The sequence below is a fragment of the Pseudophryne corroboree genome, chromosome 6 (assembly GCF_028390025.1).
Source record: "Pseudophryne corroboree isolate aPseCor3 chromosome 6, aPseCor3.hap2, whole genome shotgun sequence".
Lineage (NCBI taxonomy): Eukaryota > Metazoa > Chordata > Amphibia > Anura > Myobatrachidae > Pseudophryne > Pseudophryne corroboree.
The window spans coordinates 765,107,954-765,134,068 of NC_086449.1; the positions used below are offsets into that span (position 1 = coordinate 765,107,954).

Genomic DNA, 26,115 nt, shown 5'->3' on the forward strand with positions numbered 1-26,115 from the left:
GCTTTAGTAACAATTCCTCATCAGATGCGTTGATACCAGGCGGCCTATAGCATACACCCAATACTAACTTTTTTATTCCTTTTTCCCCGCATGCAATTTCTACCCATAATGTCTCGACAGTGTCTACAGTCCCCTCCTGAATGTCTTCCCGTATATCAGGTTTTAAAAACGGCTTTACGTAAAGACACACCCCTCCACCCTTTTTATTTAGTCTGTCTCTCCTAAACAGTGTATTGCCCTCTAGATTGACTGTCCAATCATGAGATTCATCCCACCAAGTTTCAGTAATGCCTATAATATCATACTGTTTGCTTGCTGCAAGTATTTCTAGTTCACCCTTTTTACCAGTAATGCTTCTGGCGTTTACATACATACAACTAAGATAAATATTTTCCCTTGCGTTAGGGACATCTTTCACCTTATGTAGCAATGATGACCTGTAATCGTCATTGGTTAGTGCTTTGGTAAAATCTCTTTTAGTACCCATGTTAGTAACCTTACCGCCTGCTCTTACCCTCCCCCCAACTTCTCCCCCATTTCGTTTACTACCGCCATCCCCACTATTCTCACTGCATGACCCGTAGTTTCTAGCTAAACCCTCCCCCCAGAATCCTAGTTTAAAATCTCCTCCAACCTTCTAACCATCCTTCCCCCCAGCACCGCTGCCCCCTCCTCAGTCAGGTGCAATCCATCACGACAAAAGAGATGGCGCCTGACTGAGAAGTCTGCCCAGTGTTCCAGGAACACAAACCCCTCTTTCCTGCACCAATCCCTAAGCCACACATTTACCTCCCTAATCTCCCTCTGCCTCCCTGGACTAGCGCGTGGCACGGGTAATAATTCCAAGAATATTACCTTAGATGTCCTTGCCTTCAGTTTCTTTCCTAAGTCCCTATAGTCTTTCTTAAGGACATCCCACCTTCCGCTAACTTTGTCATTGGTGCCAACGTGCACCAAGACCACCGGGTCTTTCCCAGCCCCTCCCAACAATCTATCTACCCGGTCCGCGATGTGCCGTACCCTAACACCCGGAAGACAACAGACTGTACGGCGATCATGGTCCCGGTAGCAGATTGCCCTATCTGCCTTCCTGATGATAGAATCCCCTACCACCACCATCTGACTAGGTACCTCTCTTTCTTTTATCCCAACCGCGCCAGAGGGACCGCTCCTCTGGATGCTAGAGGGAGCAGTCTCCTCCGGCACCGTCATTTCTTCACTATCATCCTCCGATTCCTTGTCCAATCGGGCAAATTTGTTCGGGTTTGATAGTTCAGAGATGTCGAGCCTCCCCCTCTTTTTCTTCCTTCTAACTGTGACCCAACTGGCTACCTGATTGTAGTTACAAGTTTGTAATAATCATTAGATGATGGTATTAATTTAAATTCCTGTGTTTCTGTTATTCGGCAAGTGACTTCACCATTTTTGCCAGAGTCCAAATCCTCGACATTAATTAATGCTATATGAGTCCCAGGTGCAGCATTCTCGGCAACTGGTGTAGATAGTGATGTCAGCATTATCTCAGGTGCATTGTCATTGATATCAACAATATGTACAAATACGGTACATTGTGCAACTAAGCCACCACCATCCTTGGCTTCCACAGACATCTCATACATTTTTGTTGTCTCATAATCTAGTTCTCCTTGAGTTGTAATGACTCCAGTTTGAGAATCTAGAACAAAAATCTTGCGTGCATTCTCAGAAATGTGACTAAATGAGTATGTGATTTCTGCATTAAGACCTTCATCTTCATCACTGCCGTTTAAATGAAGAACTAGAAAAGCACTTGGTGAATTTTCATTCAAACTGATCTTAAACAATTTTTGCTGAAAAACAGGATAGTTGTCATTAACATCCTTCACCTCAATCTTGATCACAGAAGTTCCAGTTTTTGCTGGTTTTCCACCATCAGAAGCAGTTAAAATGAATTCAAATCTTTGTTGATTTTCACGATCCAAAGGATGCTGTAAAATTAGCTCTGGATATTGAATCCCCTCAGTGTCAGACTTTTCCGCCAACAGGAAGTGTTTATTGGGACTAAGATTATAACTCTGTAAAGAATACATTCCTAGATTTGGATCATGTGCATTCCCAAGCATATAATGTGCTCCTGGAGAGGCAGACTCACTTATTCCTATCTCAAAAATGTCTTTCGAAAAATGTGGAGCATTGTCATTTATATGTTAATGGATCTTTTTCAACTTGGACTGAAGTGCTAAGTGGTGTGCCGCAAGGCTCAGTATTAGGACCGCTATTGTTCAATATTTTCATTAACGACCTAACAGAAGGTCTAGAGAGCATGGTGTCAATTTTTGCAGATGATACCAAATTGTGTAAGGCTATAAATACAGAGGAGGATGCCGAGTCTCTTCAGAACGACTTAGTTAAATTAGAAGCATGGGCAGCCAAATGGAGAATGCGCTTCAACACAGACAAGTGTAAGGTAATGCACTGTGGTAACAAGAACAAAAATTACACCTACCTACTAAATGGGGTAAAATTAGGGGATTCTGTACTGGAAAAGGACTTAGGTGTCCTCATAGATAGCAAGCTAAGAAGTAGTATCCAAAGTAGGACTGCAGCAAAGAAGGCTAATAAGATATTAGCATGCATAAAACGGGGTATTGATGCTAGGGACGAGAGTATTATACTCCCGTTATATAAATCACTAGTGAGGCCACACCTTGAATACTGTGTACAGTTCTGGGCACCGTACTACAAAAAGGATATCCTGGAGCTTGAAAAGGTACAGAGGAGGGCGACCAAACTAATTAAGGGCAAGGAGACGATGGAATACAAGGAAAGGCTTGAAAGACTAGGCTTGTTTACATTGGAAAAGCGGAGACTAAGAGGGGATATGATCAACATCTACAAATATATAAGGGGACAATACACAGAGCTTGTGCGGGACCTGTTTTTGGTTAGATCAACACAGAGGACTCGTGGACACTCGCTCAGGTTAGAGGAGAGGAGATTCCGCACAATACAGCGTAAAGGCTTTTTCACGGTAAGGACAATACGTGTTTGGAATTCCCTGCCCGAGGGAGTTGTAATGGCGGAATCTGTCAACACCTTTAAGAATGGGTTAGATAAATTCCTATTGGAAAAGGATATCCAGGGGTATGGTGCATAGTCATGCATTATAGTTACTATAAATAGGGATAAAATGCAATGGCTGACAGCAGCATCAGTCAGAAATTTTAGTCAAATCATCATGCATAGGACACCACAAATAGGTTGAACTCGATGGACAATTGTCTTTTTTCAACCTCAGATACTATGTTACTATGTTACTATGTTATATCTTGGATTTCAATTTTAACAGAATAAACATTCATTGGATTTTCAGCCAGAATCTCAAGATCCAGAAAGCAGCTTTGCTCTGATTCACATAGTTCTTCCCTGTCTATCCTGTCAGTGACATATAAATTACCATTTTCAATATGGAGTTTGAAATAATTTCTATTGTTGCGAGAAACAATGCGTAATATTCTGATTTCCAATTCATTGCTATTTAATCCTAAATCCTTTGCAACATTTCCTACTATAGAATTCATCTTACTTTCTTCGAGAATCGCATATTGAAGCACATTAGAATAAGTGACACAAAATAGAGTAAAGCAGATTAATATTACTTGCCATGCCATATCCTATGTATATTGATATTGTGAGTCTTTGAAAATCCAAATAAAAATAAGATTTGCTGTAAATCAACAACCTCAGAATTAAAATCATCCAGTCAACAACCTCAGTATGAAAAACTATCCACAATTAATCAACCTCAGTATGATAAACCACCCACAATGAAATAGGAATGTTAAAGCTGTACTTGCCTCCTAATATCTGCAGTGTCTGAGTATTATAAGGAATAAAAAGCTTATACTGTATTTTACAATCAGTTTGCTCACCTTCTTAGCCAACAGTGATACCAGGTGTCAGAACTGAAGAAATGCAACAAAATTGTGATATTCACTTATTTTATTCAAAATAAAAATGTATAATGCATTTATACATACATTTGAAAAATCTATTGCTATTATAATATAATTACTCTAAAATATCCAAGAAATTTGCATTGATTTCAAGCAATCCATAATAATTAAAATGCAATGTAATATGTCCAAACTGGTTGCTGCAAAAACATTTATCAAATCAAAGTTGTAATGTACATTTTCAATAACTTTTTTTAACAACCATATTATATATACATAGTTCACATATAAATGAAAGTATATGTACTACTTTTGATTATTTGCAAATGAATTCCTTTAAAAAAATATAATGAAATTGGATTATTTCAGATATCTGTCTGGTTTGTGTTTTCAGTGAACAGTACACTGGCAAATGTGGATAAAATTACAGTACACAGTGAACAGTACAAAGGCAAGCGTGGATAAAATAATTACAGTACCTTGCAAAAGCATAAAAAATAAATCATGTATACCTCCTAAATGATCACTAAAATGGAACATGCTGTGATCATATACTGTATTAACATTAACAAGGTGAGTTTGAATTGTACAAATGATACTAATAATACTTTATTATTCACTGACTATGTTAAAAACTGTACATTCTATATTTCTAATGTTAAACATTTGTCTCAAGTTGTAGATTATAGTTATACTAAAAAGTGTTAAGTGTACTTATACAGTATTTACAATGATTCTCAAATTATATACTATAAAAAACATACATGTTGTAATATTTTCTGTACTGATCACAGTTAGTTGTTTTGGAACATTACATGTTAATTTTTTGGGATTGTCTTTATAAATGTACAGTTTATCAAATTTAGTATAGGCGGGGTGATATCTGTTTAAAGATTAAAAGGTATATGCATTAGTTGCAGTAAAACACCTCTTTAATCCTTAAAAAGAAAGTTTACAGACAAGAAAATATGGAACACCACACTTTCTAGTGTACTTTGAATTATGTGAGACATTGCTGCTCTACTTTTATACTTCTACTAGGTACATGACTCAAGGACAAAAAGCCCTTGTTCAGGACAAAATGTGTCATCTTCAGTTACCATTGGCTCTGGCCCACACATCTATTTATCCTATCACTTTCATATACATTTATATTCCCCATAAAGACATTGAAATAATTTCTGTTAATATAAAAAATGATATCAATTTTCTTATTATCAATTCATTTCTATTGAACTCCAAAGTGCTCTATAACATTTCCTCATCTTTATGACATATGAGGTTAAATCAAAATCAAAGGACTGCAGTTATGCTATATTATTCAAAATATATATAAAATGTAATCTTAATAAATGTGCTTGTACAAATCATGTGCTAAGCCAGATCTGTACTGTATATGTTGGCATAATGTTTTCATCTACAAGTGTTAAATGTTAAAAACTATTTTTCTATTGAGTTAATATATAAACTATGTATTTTGTCATCTCACAAATAAATGTTTCTTTTTAGTTAATATTTGGTATACATTTAGTTAAAATCCCCTTTAAAAGTGTTTTATTATTTGAATATGAATGTTATCACACCAGGGAATGCTGCCGCTGGTAAGTCATATGAAAAATATTATGGAGAAATAGAAAAAATAAAATTACTTTAGCGTGGTTGCACTCACATTTAAGATATAACTTTTATTAAATATATGATTTTAAAAAATTAATACTTTTTTTATATCAGTGAATTAACATGTAAAAAATGGATGCAAAGTAGTTTACAAATATTTATTGATATCATCACAACTGTGTACCAAAAAGACACTTAATAATATTTATGTTAATTCCTATATAGGTGTTTTCATTTATTCCCTAAGTAAAAGGATGGAGTCTATAAATGATTTGTTATACTTTAAGGGGCAAATTCAATCAGCTGTGAGGCTTACCATGGGAGGATAGCCTGAACCTCAATTTCATGCCCATTTCCTCCTGCAGTAAACCCACAGCTAAAGCAGATTAATTTATAGGTTCCAGGTAAATTGCCTGACACTATGGGATAACACACTCGTAGTGACCACTATAAGGGCAAAAAGTCCTGCTTACAACAGAAACCTAAAGTAATTGCAGTCTGTAGCAAAAAACTAAGTCATTTCACATTATATAGGCGAACAAACAGGCGCTGTGACCGGGCTGGTTCTCTAAGCTGCTGCTGGAAAAGGTGATAGTTGATCACCCAAAGAAACATGAACATATAAACACAAAGAAAACCAACTGCGCTTAAATAAAATGATGTCAATTTTATATTGGTTATGAAAAAAACCATGATGAAAATATTCAATAAAAATAACAAAATGAATACATGGCAAAAGTAAAACCATATGTACTGAATAAAACAGAGCCTAATTTAGCCACTCTCTGAACCACAATTAGTCTCTCTCAGGGCAGTCTGTATGCAAATGCCGGCATAAGCAATTAGTGCTGGTGAATGTGAAGATCCTGCAGAATACACATATGCATATGTTTTGTAGCATCCAAATCGAAGATGGATAATTACCAAGTCCCTTGTGGTGTTTCAGCTGGGTATTCCACCTAGCGAGGGTCCAGAGTGTCCTCTTTATCCAACACAAAACCAATGGTGGTTCTCCCCATATTAATCTCCACAGCAAGGGGACTGGAAACTCCAAATGTGCAAAGGCTTTGTGTGTCGTCCTGTGAAAACCTCAGCAATGCCCTGGTCAGAGATGTGGCTCACTAATGCGTTTCGCAGTCTCTTGGCAGCTTTATCACATAATGAAGCTGCCAAGAGACAGCGAAACGCATATATTCTGCAGGATCTGCACATTCACCAGCACTAATTGCTTATGCCGGCATTTGCATACAGACTGCCCTGAGAGAGACTAATTGTGGTTCAGAGAGTGGCTAAATTAGGCTCTATTTTTATTCAGTACATATGGTTTTTACTTTTGCCATGTATTCATTTTATTTTTATTGAATATTTTCATCACTGGTTTTTTTATAAGCAATATAAAATTGACATCATTTTATTTAAGCGCAGTTGGTTTTCTTTGTGTTTATATGTTTATGTTACTGCAGTCTGTAGGTTTACCTTAGGCTGTAATTGAATAGCTCTGGGCTCTGCAGCATGCCGTAGATAAGCCCTAGAGATAACTGAATATGCTCTTAAGGCTGCTATAGGTTCAAAAGAGTAATATGATATTTCAATCAATCAGTGTCATTGACCCATGGTAATAAAGTATATAAGCTAAGGAAGCTTTATCTATTACTCACTAATTAGTACAGAAGCTGCAAGTGTAACTCACAGATTAGAGCTTGGTTACTTTTTCCACAAATCAACGGCTGATCTAATTCTCATAGCAACCATTATTTCTTCATTACTAATATATTAGTATTTCAATGCTCACAATATCATCTGGCATATAGTACTTAGCTTCATAGATGCTAATCTATATAAAGGTATCTATTTCCTAAACTTCTAGTACTTAGAAAGTCAATTTGCAAAACATTCATATTGAGTACATTTGTGGTCAGTTTATATTGCGTATAACTAATGTCTAAAGGCCAGTACACACTTTACAGAGATGTGTGCTGAGCGATCTGTCACAGACCGCTCTGCACACATCTCCCCACGTGCTCAGCACAGCACAATGTGTGCTAAGCGAGGTGGGGATGGGGGGCGCTCATTTCACCCAGCGGGTGAAATGAGCGATGTGCTAGATTGTGCCTGCATGCCGGCCAATCTAGCACCTGCGATAGCCACGCGCAGGGCCGCGCATTGCTATCGCTGTGGGGCATACACACCAGAGATCCATGCTTAAAATCTAAGCAATCTAGTCATATTGCTTAGATTTTAAGAATGGATATCTCTGTGTGTACCCCCTTTAATAATATGATGAACAGTTTGAGGTTTGCTTATACAATCATCTCACACATCGTAAGATTCACAACCTCTTGATAAGATATTGTAAGGCTCACCCAAGATCATGTTTTATCTCAAGAAAACTGATCTCATTTGCTGATTTGGTTTTATGTTCATCCAAATATTTCTGAGAAAAGATGGTACAATGTCAGGCAAACCTGGAAATGTGTACCCACTACCTAACACATCAATATGCACTAATTAATTACAAATGCTGATATGTTGGAAGAAAGCAGCCTAACAGCCAATAGGATTAAATATTAGTAGCACAACCTATATAATTCCTAAATTCAGATATTTAATTTAAGGAGCAACATTAACTTTCAAAGCAATTGAACCATGTAACAACTAATCACAAATTAATCTGTCTGTAAATTCATTAGATTGCATGCAGTTTACTCTTCAGTTGGGTACACACTAGATGATGTGTGTACCCAGTGACATTGGCAGTGATGGGATCCAGCGGGGAAGCCAGCATCGGCAAATGCATACACACTTGCCGATGCCAACAGCGATGGAGCAACGGTGGTGACCATGCTGCATTTGTCAGTATGGTCCTTGCTAATAATGTCTTCCATTGCCCCTGCATGTAGGTCCAATGGAGGATGTCACTGACGATGCATGGGAGCATGCATCAGCAGCAGCGACATAGCATGTACACACTAGATGATGTGCCTGAAATGTCGGTCCAACATCTAGTTTAGTGTGTACCTAGCTTTACTCTGAGTGTGGCTTCTTTATTACTCCAGTCCAGTGACCGGTAGTAGAGAACCACCCTTCTAAGCAGATATTTAAAGATTTCTAAATTCTGCGTTCGTTATATATTCAATTAAGATAAAATACTTTATCTTACTTTTTAAAGTTAATCTATATTAAAGTGCAATAACATGTTGGTTTAATAATAATTTAAGCTTATTTCACTGCTGTTTAAATAATCACTATCAATAGCATAAGAAAAGTATTTTGTACCTATATAAATTGCTGCAGAATTCTGTAATTCAGTATTTAATTCCATTAACTATGATATTAATCTTACCTGTGTAATATTGTACTTGAGCAAGTTATCTTTTATAGAATTGTCTCCAGCAGCTGAATCATCAGTACAAATCAGGTTGTCTGTGGGAACATTCTGGACCGGTTTGAGATAGGCAATTTCACTCTGCTTTGAGTCGAGGGTTACACACACATCATAGGAGAATGGAAATGGTAAACTCCCATCACTGATCTCAGAAGGACATCCTAGTGTGAACTGGGGGTAGACATTTCTACTATGAGTTCCAACGTTCTTTAAGTTACTAGTTTTTCTGAATTTAAAAATAACTGTAACCAAAACTGTTCCAATGAATAAAAGAGAAATCAGAGCTATTGCTATTACCAGATAGAAAGTTACATTAGATGAAGTGTCTAAAATATTTGGTTGCAACTTGCTGGAAGTTTTCAGCAAAAACCAAGTTCAAAGTGACTGTAGCTGACAGAGAGGGTACTCCATTATCCTTCACCAGAACTACAATCTTTTGCCTTGTAGAGTCTGTGTCTGGAAGGTCTCGTCCTAGCCTGATTTCACCATTATGTTGGCCAATGATAAATAAAAATGGATCAGAAACTTGTTGTAAGTGATAAGAGAGCCAACCATTGTGCCCAGAATCAGCATCCACTGCAATCACTTTAGTCACTAGATAACCTTTCTCAGCAGAGTGAAGAATAAACTCAAATAAGGATGATCCCTCAGTGTCTGGTAATGGATAGAGAATCTTAGGAGCATTATCATTCTTATCAATGATACATATCCTCACTGTGACATTACTGCTTAGAGGAGGAGATCCGCTGTCTTTAGCCATCACCTGGAACTCAAATTCCCTTAATTCTTCATAGTCAAATGATCTCTGAGCATAAAAAACACCAGTCATTGAGTTTACAGAAATATATGATGACACTGGGATGTTGTCAATCTTTGTGTTAATAATAGAGTAAATTACCCAAGCATTCTCATTATCATCTGGAACTGATGCATGGACACTATGTACTGAAGTTCCTGCTGGGCTATGCTCTGGAACATAGGAAATATACATTGGTTTATCAAAGACCGGGGGGTTATCATTCACATCCAAAATAGGTATATAAACAGTTTTCTTAGTTACCATTGAAGGCATTCCTTTATCTTCAGCTATAATAGTTATGTTATAGGCAGAGTGTTTTTCTCTGTCTAATAGACTTGTGGTTACAAGTTTGTAATAATTATTAGGTGATTCCATTAAATTAAATGGGAATGTTTCTACTATTTGGCAAGTGACCTCACCATTTATCCCAGAGTCTGAATCCTTAACATTAATTAATGCAACCAGTGTCCCAGGCAATGAATCTTCAGGAATTGGTGTAGATAGCGATGCAAGCATTATCTCAGGCATGTTGTCATTGACATCCACGATCTGTATCATTATAGTGCATTTTGCCACTAAGCCGCCGCCATCCTTAGCAGTCACACTCATTTTGTAGCTTTGTGTTGTTTCATAATCCAATTCTCCTATTGTTTTAATGACTCCAGTTTGAGAATCCAAGGAAAAGACCTGATGAGCATATTCAGGAATGTGACCAAACGAATAAGAGATTTCTGCATTGGAACCTTCGTCTTTATCACTGGCATTAAGATGAAGAATTAGAAAATCACTTGGCGCATCTTCACTTACAGTGACTCTATAAGTATCTTGGTTAAATACTGGATAATTATCATTTACATCTTGTACTTCAATTTTGATAATAGCAGTACCAGTTTTCACAGGATTGCCACCATCAGAAGCTGTTAAAACAAATGTGTATATCTGTTGTTTTTCACGATCTAAAGGTTGTTCCAGAATCAGTTCTGGATGTTTTGTACCATCACTATCAATTTTCTCTCCCAATGTGAAATGGGGATTGGGAGTAAGTTTATAACTCTGTAAAGAATTGGTTCCAAGATCAGAATCAATTGCATTCCCTAGCACAAAATGTGCTCCAGGAGAAGCAGACTCACTTATTCCTATCTCAAAATTATCCTTAGAAAAATGTGGAAAATTGTCATTGATATCCAGAATTTCTACAGCAACAGGGAAAACATTCACAGGATTTTCAGCCAAAATCTCCAGATCCAGGAAGCAGCTCTGCTCTGATCCACATATTTCTTCTCTGTCTATTATGTTAATGACATATAAATTGCCATCTAAACTTACATTCAAATAACTGTGCTTTTTATTATGAGATACAATCCTTAGTTTTCTCATTTCCAAATCTTTGCTATTCAATCCCAAATCCATTCCTATATTCCCTAATACAGAGTTTTGTTTAATTTCTTCTAAAACAGAGTAGTGAAGCTGACTGGTAGCAGTTTCTGAATAATAGTAAGAAAATAACAATATTACTTGCCATGCCATTGTACCAGTCATTGTCCCAATCTTCTTTCCTTTATCACTCAAAGCAAAAAGAGAAGTAATATTTAAACTCCACAATTTAGCATTAAAACAATCCAGATTGCTGAGTGGAAAAAAAATGTTGATTTCTTCTCTGAGTAAGAACTGCAGTGACTGCCTATTATCATTGTATGCTTCATTGGCTATAAATGTAGCTTCTCTGTGTCATGGAGCAACAGTGGCACCATGAGGTCAATTTGGGGAACTGCATGAAAATAATTTTATTTTGATTTAACATCTAGCAAGTTTTATCTTTTATCTTTAAAAAATAATATTGTTTAAACTAGAACATATATTTCTTTAAATTCTAAATACCTTTTGAAATGACACATACTTATTATACAAAACAAGCTGCCAAACAGCAATATATATTTTAGTATGTTTGTGCACATACATTGTCAATGTATTATATTTTTTTTAAGCACATTGGGGCAGATGTATTAACCTCGATAAGGCATAATGAACTAATAAACCAGTGATAAATGCAAGGTGATAAATGCACCAGCCAATCAGCTCTTAACTGTTAATTTACATATTGGAGCTGATTGGCTGGTGCATTCATCGCCTTGCATTTATCACTGGTTTATCAGTTCCTTATGTCTTATCCAGGTTAATACATCTGCGCCACTATGAGTAAATAATTTAAATGATATAATGTATCACCTAGTATTTCATAATCTAACAATAACAGTAAACCTTGAGTAGCAGTAAAGATGCAATGTAACACTGTGACACTAATCTCTTCCAGAACCAATGTGCTTAAAGCTGGCAGCATGATGATGTCACAGGAGAACATTCTTCCCTCTTTTAGGGTATTCAAATTCCAATTAGGACTGATAAATATTTGTAGCTTCATACGTTGTTGGACTGAAGCATTAATTGCCCAATAGGGAAAGCAGGAATTTAGCAAATTAAGCACCATTGTAGTGCAGTGCCAAGTACAGTGGGGATATGGCCAGCCTGTGGAAAATGTGACTACCAGTTAACTAGTCTGTACTACAGTCACCTCTCTTATTCTCCTTTATGGTACAGATTTCATTAGCCAAGGGTTTATCATGTGGCTCTAGGTCCCAGGCTAAGTCCCTGGAGCTATTCAATTACTGCCTGCAGGAAACTCACAGTTAGTCTGCAAATATCTTTAGACACAGGTTAAATGCTGGAGGTATTCAATAACTGTCTCTGGTAAGCCTGCTACTAGCCCTAAAGGTGCACTTAAAGGTTTTTCCTCTCAGCCTTCAGGGCTATGTAGGCTTACCACAGGTAGTAATTGAATAGTTCTAGGCACTTAACTCAGGAGCTAAAGCCACATGGAATATCTGCACTGGGATAACAGGATTTCACAGGGATCCTAGTGGACCTTTATAATACTGGCTACTGTAAAAGTGGCTGGCTTAAATAAAGGGCAATATTCATGTAGTAAAAACTATATCACTTTAATGTCTAGTCATATGTCACCTGTTACTATTTCTTTTTAAGGTACAGCTTTGTATAGTAACCAGATACTGTGATAGAAAAAATACAGTTTTAAAAATGTATATTGTTTGATATTGTAAAGGAATTTCCATAAAATAAAACAAAATATCACTACATACCCAAAAAGAATAAACATAAGTTAAGTGCACAATAGTAGAACGAAATATTATAATTAACAGCACAATCACAGCAATACAAACTAACCAGTACTGTATATATTACAGTATATATCATCAGATTCAATGCAAAAAGAACAATGAGTCTCTCTGTTCCTTATGTAGGTAAATAAGCATGGGAGACCTTGAATTGCTGTGTCAATTAATTATTTACATCAGACAAATACACTGAATGGTACTGTAAGCAGTAGGATCACTATTTAATTTAATTAAACATAATGAGAGACAAATTGGGTTATATCCCATCATTACTGGGTATATTTAATAAAAGTCAATTTGGGTCAATTTAGATTTTTGGTCGCTGTTTGGTCAATTTTTATCAGGGTCTAAGTCATACATTTACTAACATGATCTTTGATTTTTTTTAAAGGATGTAAAAAATCATGTTAGTAAAAGTATGATTAAGACCCTGAAACACAAAATCGATCAAAAACTGACCAAACATCAACCAAAAATTTATCAAAATTGATCCAAATCGACTATTAGCAAAAATATACCCCTAATTGCTTATGCAGCTAAATGTTTCACTTACTTCTAGCTTACTACAAGGCCATTCAGAGTATTCAGAGAAAGCTGCAGACAAAGGCCTATAGCAGTCATTTCCAACTGCACATCCAATAATGATCTGCTTCACTTAGAACTGGTAACTACTGGGCTTCAATTTCATTAGGTACCAAACATGCTGCAATATCAGGTCAATCATCAGAAACTGGAGAACATGGGGCCGGTTATATTCAGTGAAGGGTCATAAATAGTTTGTTAACATTTGAAATTGGAGAAAATGGGGCCGGTTATATTCAGTGAAGGGTCATAAATAGTTTGTTAACATTTGAACAACAGAGGAGAGAATAAATGCATTTATTGTAATAACATGCTGAAAACAACTGCAAATAAAAAAATGCCCTTTGAGAGCTACTGATTGTTTTCTACAAAGCAATACATAATTAATAATACAGTAATTTTACGGCTATAACACTTCTTTTCCAAAAGGACTCAAAGTAATCCTGTAAAGGCATCAGAGCTATATACTCTGGGTCAACCTTTTGTCAACATTTGATGGCATTAGTCATTGAAGCCTACAGTCTACAATTTTGCAGGTTTTTCTCCAATGGTCACAAATGGTTAGTAGCTCTGCCAGGACCAAACCCAAGAGTAAAGTGATCGTGCAGGCGATTATGAGGATACCAGGTTTATGTGTGCTTATTGCTCATTACCGCCTTGAGAAAGGCAGCGGTTACAGCACTCACACCATCTGGTTCCTTTATGAGTCCCTACAGATCACACATGCATTAGCAAGGTACAAAGGCACCTTTATTACATATACACTAATTATACATGTAAACCATCACCACACTATGTATAATAACAACATTCACCTCTGAGGGCACATGAGCATGGTCTGCTGCACGGCTGTGAGAATCTGGTGAGAGGTTGGCTGCTGGGAGTAGATACTGCTAAGCAATTTGCTGGTCCCAGTTGCATGGCCTGAATGTGCCCTCTACTCACAAATAGTAGGGCATTCCAGGAAAGTTCCCTAGCTCCAGCCTGCACACTAACCCTGTGCCTGGGACAGCTCCTGAGGGAGCATACACCTTGGCTACATATCTTTCACTAGGCCTTCTCCTTATAGCAAGGTCTGCGGCAGGCTGGTAGGATTTATGACTCCTGGGCAAGCTCTACCACACATTTTGCCTCTCTGGCCAGGAACTACACGTACACTTAACTACCTTGAAAAGCCTTTGGTTTGCCATTTAAAACCTCTGATTTTCCCCTGATGAGGTGACACTCCTGAGTCCTAGTATTGGGTGATTGGAATGAAGGGGTTGGCTAGAGAACAGTTACTGAGTCTGTTTGCCTTACTTTCTCCTGAGGATTTTGGTCCCTGGCTGTCTAGCAAGACCCCTCTAGAACAATGCACACTTAATTATGTTGATAAGGAGTTTTGGATTCCCTGGGCCATAGAATGAGTCACATTAACCCCTTGTAGTCAGTTGTGATGTCAGAGTCAATTCAGCTGTTCATGGCTTCCTGTGTGTGGAAGAAAATGGGTGGGTGGGGGGTGCTGACAGTCTGAGATTTCCTGTGCAGAGTGTCCCAGCATTACAAACAAAGAGATACAGCTGCACACATTTTACACTTGGCAGCTAGATATTACACAACAATCAGTACACCTCTAGTTCTGCATCCCAAAGCTGCTATATAAACAAAGGGACTATTATCCACAGTAGGGCCTACATATTACAAACAGTAACATCACATGTAAATATCAATATAATGTTCTAATGTCCAAATTACAGTACCATTGAGACACACAGGGATGAGCTCTTTCAGAGTCCATGTCCCTGCATGAAAATATTGACACATACCACCAACAATTAATTTCTTATTGCCGAGATGTGCCAACCATGATACATCAGCTTCTTGGTATTATAATGCAAAGTTGCCTACTCTATTGATATGCTGTACAAAATTATTTTGTTAACATTTCAAATTAAAAAATAACTGTCAAATTCCAACACTGTTACTGTGAACTACAACTTATTCAAAATCATCCATAATGTTTTCATGTATTGAGATTATTTAATAAGCTTTCATGATAAGTTTCAGGTATATTTAAAATAAGAAGGGAAACTAACACTAATCATGGCTACAATTTAATGAATTTACTTTACCTGTGTAACACTACTGGATGGCAAATTTTCATTGATCACTTCCTCTCTGACAGCAACATCATCTGTGTCAATGAGGCTGTCCGTAGGGATACTCTGCACTGGCTTCAGATAGGCAATTTCATTCTGCTTTGAGCCGAGGGTCACACACACATCATAGGAGAATGGATAAGGTAAGCTCCCATTACTGATCTCAGAAGGACATCCCAAGGTGAACTGAGGATACACATTTCTGCTCAGAGCCTCGAAAGATGTTGGATTATTCGATTTGTGGCATTTATAAATTATTGTAACCAATACAGTCACAATAAACAAAATAGAAAGCAGGGCAATAGCTATAACAAGGTAGAATGTCACATTAAATGAAGAATCTGAGCTACTAGATTTGAGATTTATCTCTGGTATAACTTGCAGAAAGTTTTCTACTACAACTAGATTCAAAGAGACTGTAGAGGATAGTGAAGGGGACCCATTGTCTTTTACCATAATTACAATTCTTGGTCTCAGCGCTTCAGTATATTGAAAGTCTCCTGCAATCCTTATTTCTCTAGAATGTTGGCCAATGGTAACTATAGACAGTTCGGGGACTAAATGATAGGAGAGCCAGGCATTGTGTCCAGAGTCAGCATCCACAGCAATCACTTTGGTCACTAAGTAACCTTTCTCAGCAGAGTGAGGGATAAATTCATATAATGATGATCCCTCATTGTCTGGTGATGGGTAAAAAATCTTAGGAGCATTATAATTTTTATCAATGATACATATCCTCACTGTGACATTACTGCTTAGAGGAGATCCACCGTCTTTAGCGATCACCTGGAACTGAATTCCCGCAGTTGTTCATAGTCAAATGATCTCTGAGCATAAATAACTCCAGTCATTGAGTTTATGGAAACATATGAAGATGGTAAAAGGTCTTCAGTATTTGCACTTATAATAGAGTACACTATACAACCATTCTCTTTGTTATCCAAATCTAAGGCATGGACACTATGTAAAGAAGATCCCACTTGATTGTTCTCTGTAGTATAGACAGTATAACTTGTTCTCTTAAAAACAGGTGGATTGTCGTTCACATCTGACACAGTTAGTCGTATGGTTTTAATTGTGGACAGTTGGCGAATTCCTTTATCTGTTGCCGTAATTGTGATGTTATAATCAGACTTTGTTTCTCTGTCCAATTTAGATAAAGTCACAAGTTTATAGTAATTACTAGATGACGATAATAACTGGAATGGCAAATCATCAGAGATTTCTCCAATTACTTCACTATTCTCCCCAAAATCTATATCTTGAATCAGGGCCGTAACTAGGGTGGGGCTAAGGGGGCATGCGCCCCAGGTGCAGGATTTGAGGCGGCGCCGAGGAGTTACAGAGGAACAGGGTTTTTGTTTTTTAACAGCAGGGCTCTGCTGCTCCAGTGAGACAGCAGACGTCTCCCGGGGCAGTGTCTCTGACACACCTGTCTGTCCACAGCTGGCTCTGATGCTGTGTGGGTGAGCTCCAGTACTTGGGATCTCTCCTATGCCGGCTAGTGTCTTAAACTCTCTTCTTTGCCATGCAGTGCTGCAACTAGCATGCGGTGAACTGTGCAAGCTATAGAAGCGAGCTGTTGGTGCTGTGTTATTAAGCAGGCTATGATCCCGGCTGCCTGCCCAGCACCAACAGATAACAAGCTGCCGACTACACACCACTCAGAGGACACGCTGTAAGTGTAGTGATGTGGTTCAGCGTGTAGGGGATGTAGTATATTGATGCAGTGCAGTGGATATGGGAATGTAGTGCAGTGATATAGTGCAATGTATGGGGGGACACAGGGGGGCATGTAGTGGAACATGCTGCTGGGGGGGTATGTGACGCTTAGGGCGTTTGGGGCACATAGGGGAATATTGTCCAATAGTATCCCTTATTTTTCGAAAATATGTTTATTTTAGTCTGACAGTGTTTGATTGCATGTTATTGTTGTCTTTTTTTTTTTTTTTTTTGGTGGGGGGGCGGCAGCAAATTACCGCCTTGCCTCGGGTGACGAAAATCCTAGTTTCGGCCCTGCTTGAATGTTTATTAGTGCTATAACTGTGCCAGAAGAGGAGTCCTCTGAAATTTCTGGGGCATTGTCATTAATATCAATAATATCTATTGCTACCTTACAATGAGCAAACAGACCACCACCATCTTTAGCTTCTACTGTCATCTGGTAGGCATCTATATCCTCATAGTCCAGCTGTCCCATTGTTTCATTGTTTCAATAGTTCCCTGTAATGGATCTATAGTAAAGACCTTATGGGCATTTTCAGGAATGTTACTGAAAGAATATGTTATGTGAGCATTTGAACCTTCATCTTCATCGGTAGCACTTACATTAAGAACCATAAATCCTTTTGGAACATTTTCATTTAAACTCACATAATATATGTCTTTGCTTAATATTGGATAGTTATCATTTGCATCATGAACCACGATTTTTATTAGGGCAGAACCAGTTTTATATGGCTTTCCCCCATCAAAACCAGTTAAAATTCGTTCAAGAGAGCTCAGCTTTTCTCTGTCAAGTGTTTTCTCTAATATAAGTTCTGGATATTTAATTCCATCTGTGCCACTTTTCTGTCCAAGTTTAAAATAGTCATTTACACTGAGTTTATAGCCTTGTATAGAATTGATACCAAGATCTGGATCTTGAGCGTGCCTAAGTGCAAATCAGGCCCCAGGCATGGAAGACTCACTTATTATTATTTTAAAGGCATCACTAGAAAAAACAGGAGGATTATCATTGATGTCTTCAATTTCAACTTTAACTGTATATAAATTCAAAGGATTTTCAATCACAGCCTCCAAGCTCAGGATGCAAATATGTTTTAAACTGCATAGCATTTCTCTATCTATCCTTTCTGCATTAGTAAAATCCCCATTGCCCAAATTAACACTAAAATAATGCTTTTTGCCACGAGAAACAATCTGAAATTTTCGAAATGATAATTCCTTAGCACTCAATTCCAGGTCTTTTGCAGATCCTTGCTACAGCTCTTCTGGTATTGTATATTGAAGCTGGCTCCCAGTGCAAGATTTCAAAATGTGCCCCCACCATTGACATTAAAAAATGGGGCCCCCATAGATATAAAAATACAAAGGGGGGAAGGGGGTGTGGCCTCACCAAGATGGGCGTGGTCTCACTAAAATTGGCATGGTCACCCAAAAAGACTACCTTACCTTACACCCCAGTTTTTGACACTGCACCAACAAGTCACGGCCACTACAGGAAAAAAAAATTCCACCATACTAAGCCCCACACAGTAATGCCCCCTGCACCATATTATTGCACACACTGCAATGCTCTTGATACATTATACCCTACAGTAAAGCTTCTAATTACTTTTAAATTACCTGCTCATTGCCAAGGGTTTCATGCGCTGGGTGTCATGCTGGTTGCCAGGGGTTTCATGCTCTGGGATCCATGCTGGTTGTCAGGGGTTTCATGCTCTGGGACAGTGTAATGTCAGCTGACAGGGCTGTGTAATGCTAGCTGCCAGCGCTGTGCAGTGCTCTTTGGTGTGTTTACAGTACCAGCCCGGCCACCTGCCAGCATCTCCATCCAGCTTCTCCTCCCACCTGCCCATTGCTCTGTCTTAGCATCCTGGCTCCCCCTCCTCCCCGTCATTAGTACTCCACTCAGGGGTGGAGTTTTGCTTAATGATGCATTTGCGTCATGATGTCACAACGCAAATGTGTGATTACGTGAAACTCCTCCCCCCAAGTGGAGTAGTAATGTTGGGGAGGAGGCGGAGCACAAGAAGCCATCAATGAGCCACGGCGGGCATTCCATGCAATGGCACGCCTCGCCCGCCACAAGAAACGGCTCTGCCAATGGTCCAGGTTATCCATGCTTGCCACAGGTGGAAAAAGTGAAGTGTTACTGGCAATGAGAGATCAGGACAGCCAGCAACAAGTATAACTAAAAAAAACTGCTAAATTTTGTCAAATTCATTGGTGTTTATATAATGGGTGCAAGGTATGCGGTGCACATGGGCCCCTGGGTCCAGGGGTCCCACATCGCACTCCCTGCACCCATATATTATACTTACCCCTCCGAAGTCCTGTGGCGGTGGCCCTGCACTGCAAACAGAAATCACCGCGGCCATTTCTGAGTAATTTGCGCATGTGCAATGGAGTTGTCCCTGGGACAAGGTACTGGTGCAATGTTCGATATATAAAAGGTTTTTTACAGAGACGTAAAAAGGGGAAAGGGACTATAATTGCCTTTCTGGGGCACTCTTTATGTATTGTTTGTTATTAAAAATTAACTTTTATTTATCGCTATTAAAAATATATAACTAGTTGCGACTGGGACATATATAAGCTATACTGTAACAAATAACCATGAATCTATAGCGAAAATATAACCAGATACAGTTAACCAAGAAATATTACAACAGTTGGGTCTATCAATAGGTCCGCAAATATATCCAGGTGCAAGGAAAACACGTAAAATAGAGAGCTTGTCCCTGAGGGGGTTACCTTTGTTATCTATAGATTAGATTGAGGTCATATTAAATAGATACCTCAACCACAGCATTCATTAGGGAATTAATTTTGTACCCTGCTGTAGTTTAACATCATCTGCCTAATAATAATTTTAAAAAAAATTGCCTAATGGGGCAGTCTATGTCACCCACACGTCTGACTGGTGGAGTGACATGGTAACTCATGTGATATAGCACATGCTCACATGGTCTGTGAGGGAGTTTTTAGCTAGTAAGCAAATAATAGTGTTGGAACACCCTCTCTATTCACAAGATCTAGCCACCAATGGCCTTTTTCTGTTCCCAAAGATAAAGGAAATATTGGAAGGAAGGCATATTGATGACAATGATGACATCAGAAGTACTATGACGGCAGCTCTGAAGGCCATTCCACAAAACCGGTTCCAAAATTATTTTGAAGGGGAGTACTTTGAAGGTGACTTCAGTAATATTCAGCAATGATGTATGTAGCATTTTTACCATCATGCGTTCACAAACTTATTTGTCAGACCACATGCATATACATATACATATAAGCCATTGACCCCTTTTGAAAACATTTAATTGTTGTACCATACTGTATGTTATTCTTTTTATAATTCATCTTCAGTTTTCCTTTATAATGGTCAAAATCTAAAACATCTATTTTGCTCAAAGAAAACAAAGTGAAACATGCTTACATAGGCTAAGAATAACACATTCAGATTTATACTGGAACATTTTGAAAAAGTGGAAAGTGGTTTAGCCATTTAGCAACTTCAGATCACTTCCAGATATGAGAAGATTATTATGGCCTATTTATCAAACTTATCTGCCAGTTGCCACAAGTAATCACTGAATAAAGTTAAAGATGCCATTCATTAAGCCTATAATGCAGGATATATTGCAAGTTCCTAGATCAGCATAAACAAACATCGCTGCTATTAGTGGCAAAAGTTAAGTGATTTAAAATCAAAGGAACACCTGCTTATCAGAGAAGCTATCTTGGCTCAGAGGCAGTAATACAATAGCCCTGAAATGGGTGCTGAAATAGAGGTGACTAGACAATAAGGAAAGTTAGGCTTCAAACCATTTATCTCAAATTAAATAAATAGAACCCTAAATGAAAAGTACCTAAATATATAATGAGAAGATGATAATTTGGATTTGCTATTGATGTTTATGGTGTATTCTGATAGAATTAAAACTCATAAAGCATAAAATTAATGATGATGATTTACAAATGCAAAACTTTGGATAGTTTTCCACGTTAATACTTAGCATTGATTTGTTAGCTTCTTTTGCAAATATAAAATGTATGAGAATATTTGTAAAGTCAAAAATATGTTAAACAATTGTCCAGCACTATCTGTTCATCTTAATTAGCAGTTAAGAAAATAATACAAACCTTATTGCAAATAAAAAAAATCATATAATATACAAAACATTAATGAGCCAAATACTATGTTTTCAAACAACACTAAGAATTAAAATTCCAGTTCACAACCAGACTGTAATTTTGTAAAAATAAAAACAAGACTCATGTAACCTCAGGTTGTACCGACTGAACTTTAAGTTCTTGAATGTTTACATTTCCACTATACAGTAAGCATGGATTTCAATGTAAAGAAAAGACAATTATGTAACTTAGCATAATAATATTCTATAATTCTATAATAAAAATATGGAGGTATAAATTTGTGTAGGAATATATGGCAAATATGTGTGCATTGCACAATTAGATTTGTAGTACTAATAATCCAGATAAGCAAGTAAAAACAAAAATAGATTAGTTCCAGGTGTATCAAATAAAGATGAACAATGATTTAATGTGAGGTGGATAGTATCTTTAAATGTATTTGTAATAGATGCATATATATATATATATATATATATATATATTCATGGTTTTATAAACATGGATATTTATAATTAGTGCATCTGATGTGTATGGTTTATGTACTTTAAGTTGTTAATGGGCAAATTACATTAATACAGTATTTTCTCTATAGAGTCTTTAATGTAAAGTTTTCATTTCTTTTAATTGATTAATTTTTTCTATCTTTTGGAAATAATTTAAGAAAGCTTGATAGTAATTTTCTTTCAAGATCAAATCAATATTATTTTGATCCATTGGCACAGGGCCCCTAAAAGGCACAGGGCCCATAGACCAGTGCCTAGTCTGCCAATTTGGTAAAATGGCACTAAATAGGTGTGAACACAAAATTTGAGATAGGAGAATAGGAAATATAAATTTATAGTGTATTGTTTACTGTGCTATCTCTTACTCTTAAGATAAATTCATATAAGGTAAATAAATGAGTATATATATATATATATATATAGCAGACCAAGTGGCCGGCACTCCATGTAAATTGAACACAGTGCCTGGGTGCCCTCTGAAAATCACAAATGCAATTAGGAGAGGGGGAGCAGCGGCACTCACAGGACTTCCAAAACTCAGTTAATTCATATGTGTGTGTGTGTGTGTGTGTGTGTGTGTGTGTGTGTGTGTGTGTATAACTGAACACAAGCAGAGCACAAACAAATACCAATACAATTGTATACCACTGTATATAAGTCTCAGTAGTTTGAATACAGATCACCATATATGCTATATCACTATATCTTATAAAAGGTACCACTTTACCACTCGCGCCTCTTCACATATAACACTTGCATAATCTCACGTATGCAAAATTTTCAGATAGTCTCAGAACTGTAACATATTATATGCAACATTGTACCTTACTTTTGAAAGATAAAATAAAGAGGTATCAGTATATTAAATAGTTTCACATTTTCTGGATTAGTGCCTGTGCTAAATGCAGATAGGATAATCTTGTAAATGCAACATTGCTCATTCTAATATTCCACAAGTTTCAACACTTGCAAAGGACACATATTGTTTAACATTCAAATTAACCAGAAAAAAACCTGTGAAAGAGTTTTGTTGGTCAATAAATCAGGTATAACATAAATAATCCAATGTTAGCTTCTCTCGGACTCAGTAAACATTGGGTATATGAATCACAATTGCATCATACTGTGTCATAGAAGACATAGATGTCTCATAGTTTCTGCTTTTGTCCGTTGTACCATTGATTGAATGGTAAATGAGAGAACCGGGAGACTGTGCAACCTGAAGTGAAGTTGCAACGGTCACAGGTAAGTCCTACGTGGGAGTTAGATTGCCCCTGGTGCCTTAGGTATGACTGGGGAAAAATACACAAAGGATGAATGTGCATCCCGCTGGAAGGAGTGAGAGAGTATAGTGATACAGATGTAGCCAACTTTATCTTGACTGTTTCTCCGCCGAGACGGGCGTTTAGCCACGCTAAGGCGATAGCTGAGTTTAATCACAGGCAGGCGCGTTGAGACGATCTAGATACTCATCATGCATTACACATCTCCACCACTGTGTGGCTAATGCTCCACTAATCCAGTACTTTCGATCGTACAGTATAGCGGCGGATTGATCTACAGCTCTGGCAATACTGTAGGCGTAACGGGAAGCGGTGGAAAAAGTATGGAGTACAGTACTGTATGTGTATGGAGACGCAACTACAGTAATTGTAATTGTGTAAAAGGAATAATGTACAGTACAATGTATAAACACCGTGCTTTTTAAAATATGAAATATACTGTATGAGCGTCTGAGTTCGCTAATGCATAATGGGAATGGAGGACTAGCAGGAGGCGGAGGAAAACACCGTGCTTTACAAATGCGAGCGTCCGAGTCCTCTAAGGCATAAACCAACAGCAATGGGGCGAGGGCCGGGCGCTGTTTGCAGTACTTTCACACATGAAATTAGAAATCTCTCATGAGGCGTCGTGGGCTAGGGGTGAAGGCTCCCACCTCCCTCGCTGGGGGTCCAGGGTTCGAGACATGATGTGCTTTCTTTCTTTTTTTTTTTTTTTTTTTCTGTAATAATGCACTGTATTATTTTATTTCCATTGTAAGACAGTCAATGGAAGGATGCACACAGGTTTCACATAAATCAAAGTACATCTGCAGGAGCGATTCTTTACGCTAAATGCACCCAAACAGCGTGAATGAAATGAGTGTATTCTGGCGCTACCAACTAAGCAAAACAGTACTGTAGATCTTCAGCGTTTGTGCATTGCACAGGACCTGAATTTCCTCCCTGTGCAGGCCCCCAGGGGGGAAGGGCGATGGGGGTAGGGGGGAGACGATGGAAAATACTGTGCCTTTGAAATGCAATTACATGAGCGTCCGAGTACACTACGGCATACTGTAAACCAACACCAATGGGAAGGAAGTGCCAACCTTATTTTTAATGTGTTCCCGTGACATTCACTTTAACATTTTTTTTTTCTCTCCAATACAGTACATCCAATGGAAGGATGCACACAGGTTTCACATAAATCAAAGTACATCTGCAGGAGCGATTCTTTACGCTAAATGCAACCTACAGTACAGTACGGTACTGTAAGTGAGCAAAATAGTACTACAGTGGGCGTTTGTGTATTGCACATGACCTGCATTCCCTCCCTGTCTACTGCATGATCTGTGCAGGCTCCCATGGGGGAAGGGCAACAGGCTAGCAGGAGGCGGAGGAAAACACCGTGCTTTACAAATGCGAGCGTCCGAGTCCTCTAAGGCATAAACCAACAGCAATGGGGCGAGGGCCGGGCGCTGTTTGCAGTACTTTCACACATGAAATTAGAAATCTCTCATGAGGCGTCGTGGGCTAGGGGTGAAGGCTCCCACCTCCCTCGCTGGGGGTCCAGGGTTCGAGACATGATGTGCTTTCTTTCTTTTTTTTTTTTTTTTTTTCTGTAATAATGCACTGTATTATTTTATTTCCATTGTAAGACAGTCAATGGAAGGATGCACACAGGTTTCACATAAATCAAAGTACATCTGCAGGAGCGATTCTTTACGCTAAATGCACCCAAACAGCGTGAATGAAATGAGTGTATTCTGGCGCTACCAACTAAGCAAAACAGTACTGTAGATCTTCAGCGTTTGTGCATTGCACAGGACCTGAATTTCCTCCCTGTGCAGGCCCCCAGGGGGGAAGGGCGATGGGGGTAGGGGGGAGACGATGGAAAATACTGTGCCTTTGAAATGCAATTACATGAGCGTCCGAGTACACTACGGCATACTGTAAACCAACACCAATGGGAAGGAAGTGCCAACCTTATTTTTAATGTGTTCCCGTGACATTCACTTTAACATTTTTTTTTTTCTCTCCAATACAGTACATCCAATGGAAGGATGCACACAGGTTTCACATAAATCAAAGTACATCTGCAGGAGCGATTCTTTACGCTAAATGCAACCTACAGTACAGTACGGTACTGTAAGTGAGCAAAATAGTACTACAGTGGGCGTTTGTGTATTGCACATGACCTGCATTCCCTCCCTGTCTACTGCATGATCTGTGCAGGCTCCCATGGGGGAAGGGCAACAGGCTAGCAGGAGGCGGAGGAAAACACCGTGCTTTACAAATGCGAGCGTCCGAGTCCTCTAAGGCATAAACCAACAGCAATGGGGCGAGGGCCGGGCGCTGTTTGCAGTACTTTCACACATGAAATTAGAAATCTCTCATGAGGCGTCGTGGGCTAGGGGTGAAGGCTCCCACCTCCCTCGCTGGGGGTCCAGGGTTCGAGACATGATGTGCTTTCTTTCTTTTTTTTTTTTTTTTTTTCTGTAATAATGCACTGTATTATTTTATTTCCATTGTAAGACAGTCAATGGAAGGATGCACACAGGTTTCACATAAATCAAAGTACATCTGCAGGAGCGATTCTTTACGCTAAATGCACCCAAACAGCGTGAATGAAATGAGTGTATTCTGGCGCTACCAACTAAGCAAAACAGTACTGTAGATCTTCAGCGTTTGTGCATTGCACAGGACCTGAATTTCCTCCCTGTGCAGGCCCCCAGGGGGGAAGGGCGATGGGGGTAGGGGGGAGACGATGGAAAATACTGTGCCTTTGAAATGCAATTACATGAGCGTCCGAGTACACTACGG

General features: G+C 38.3%; 1 protein-coding gene and 3 pseudogenes across 3 annotated transcripts in view; all 4 read right to left on the reverse strand.

The window, feature by feature from the left end:
• LOC134933911 (uncharacterized) overlaps positions 1-3,650 on the reverse strand; it is a 34,830-nt pseudogene extending 31,180 nt beyond the window's left edge.
• LOC134933410 (protocadherin gamma-C5-like) overlaps positions 1-26,115 on the reverse strand; it is a 688,451-nt gene that overhangs the window by 593,057 nt on the left and 69,279 nt on the right. The gene's annotated exons all lie outside the window — the stretch shown is intronic.
• On the reverse strand, positions 3,916-11,357 carry LOC134933912 (protocadherin gamma-B2-like; annotated as a pseudogene).
• LOC134933913 (protocadherin gamma-B7-like) lies at positions 15,612-19,750 on the reverse strand (annotated as a pseudogene).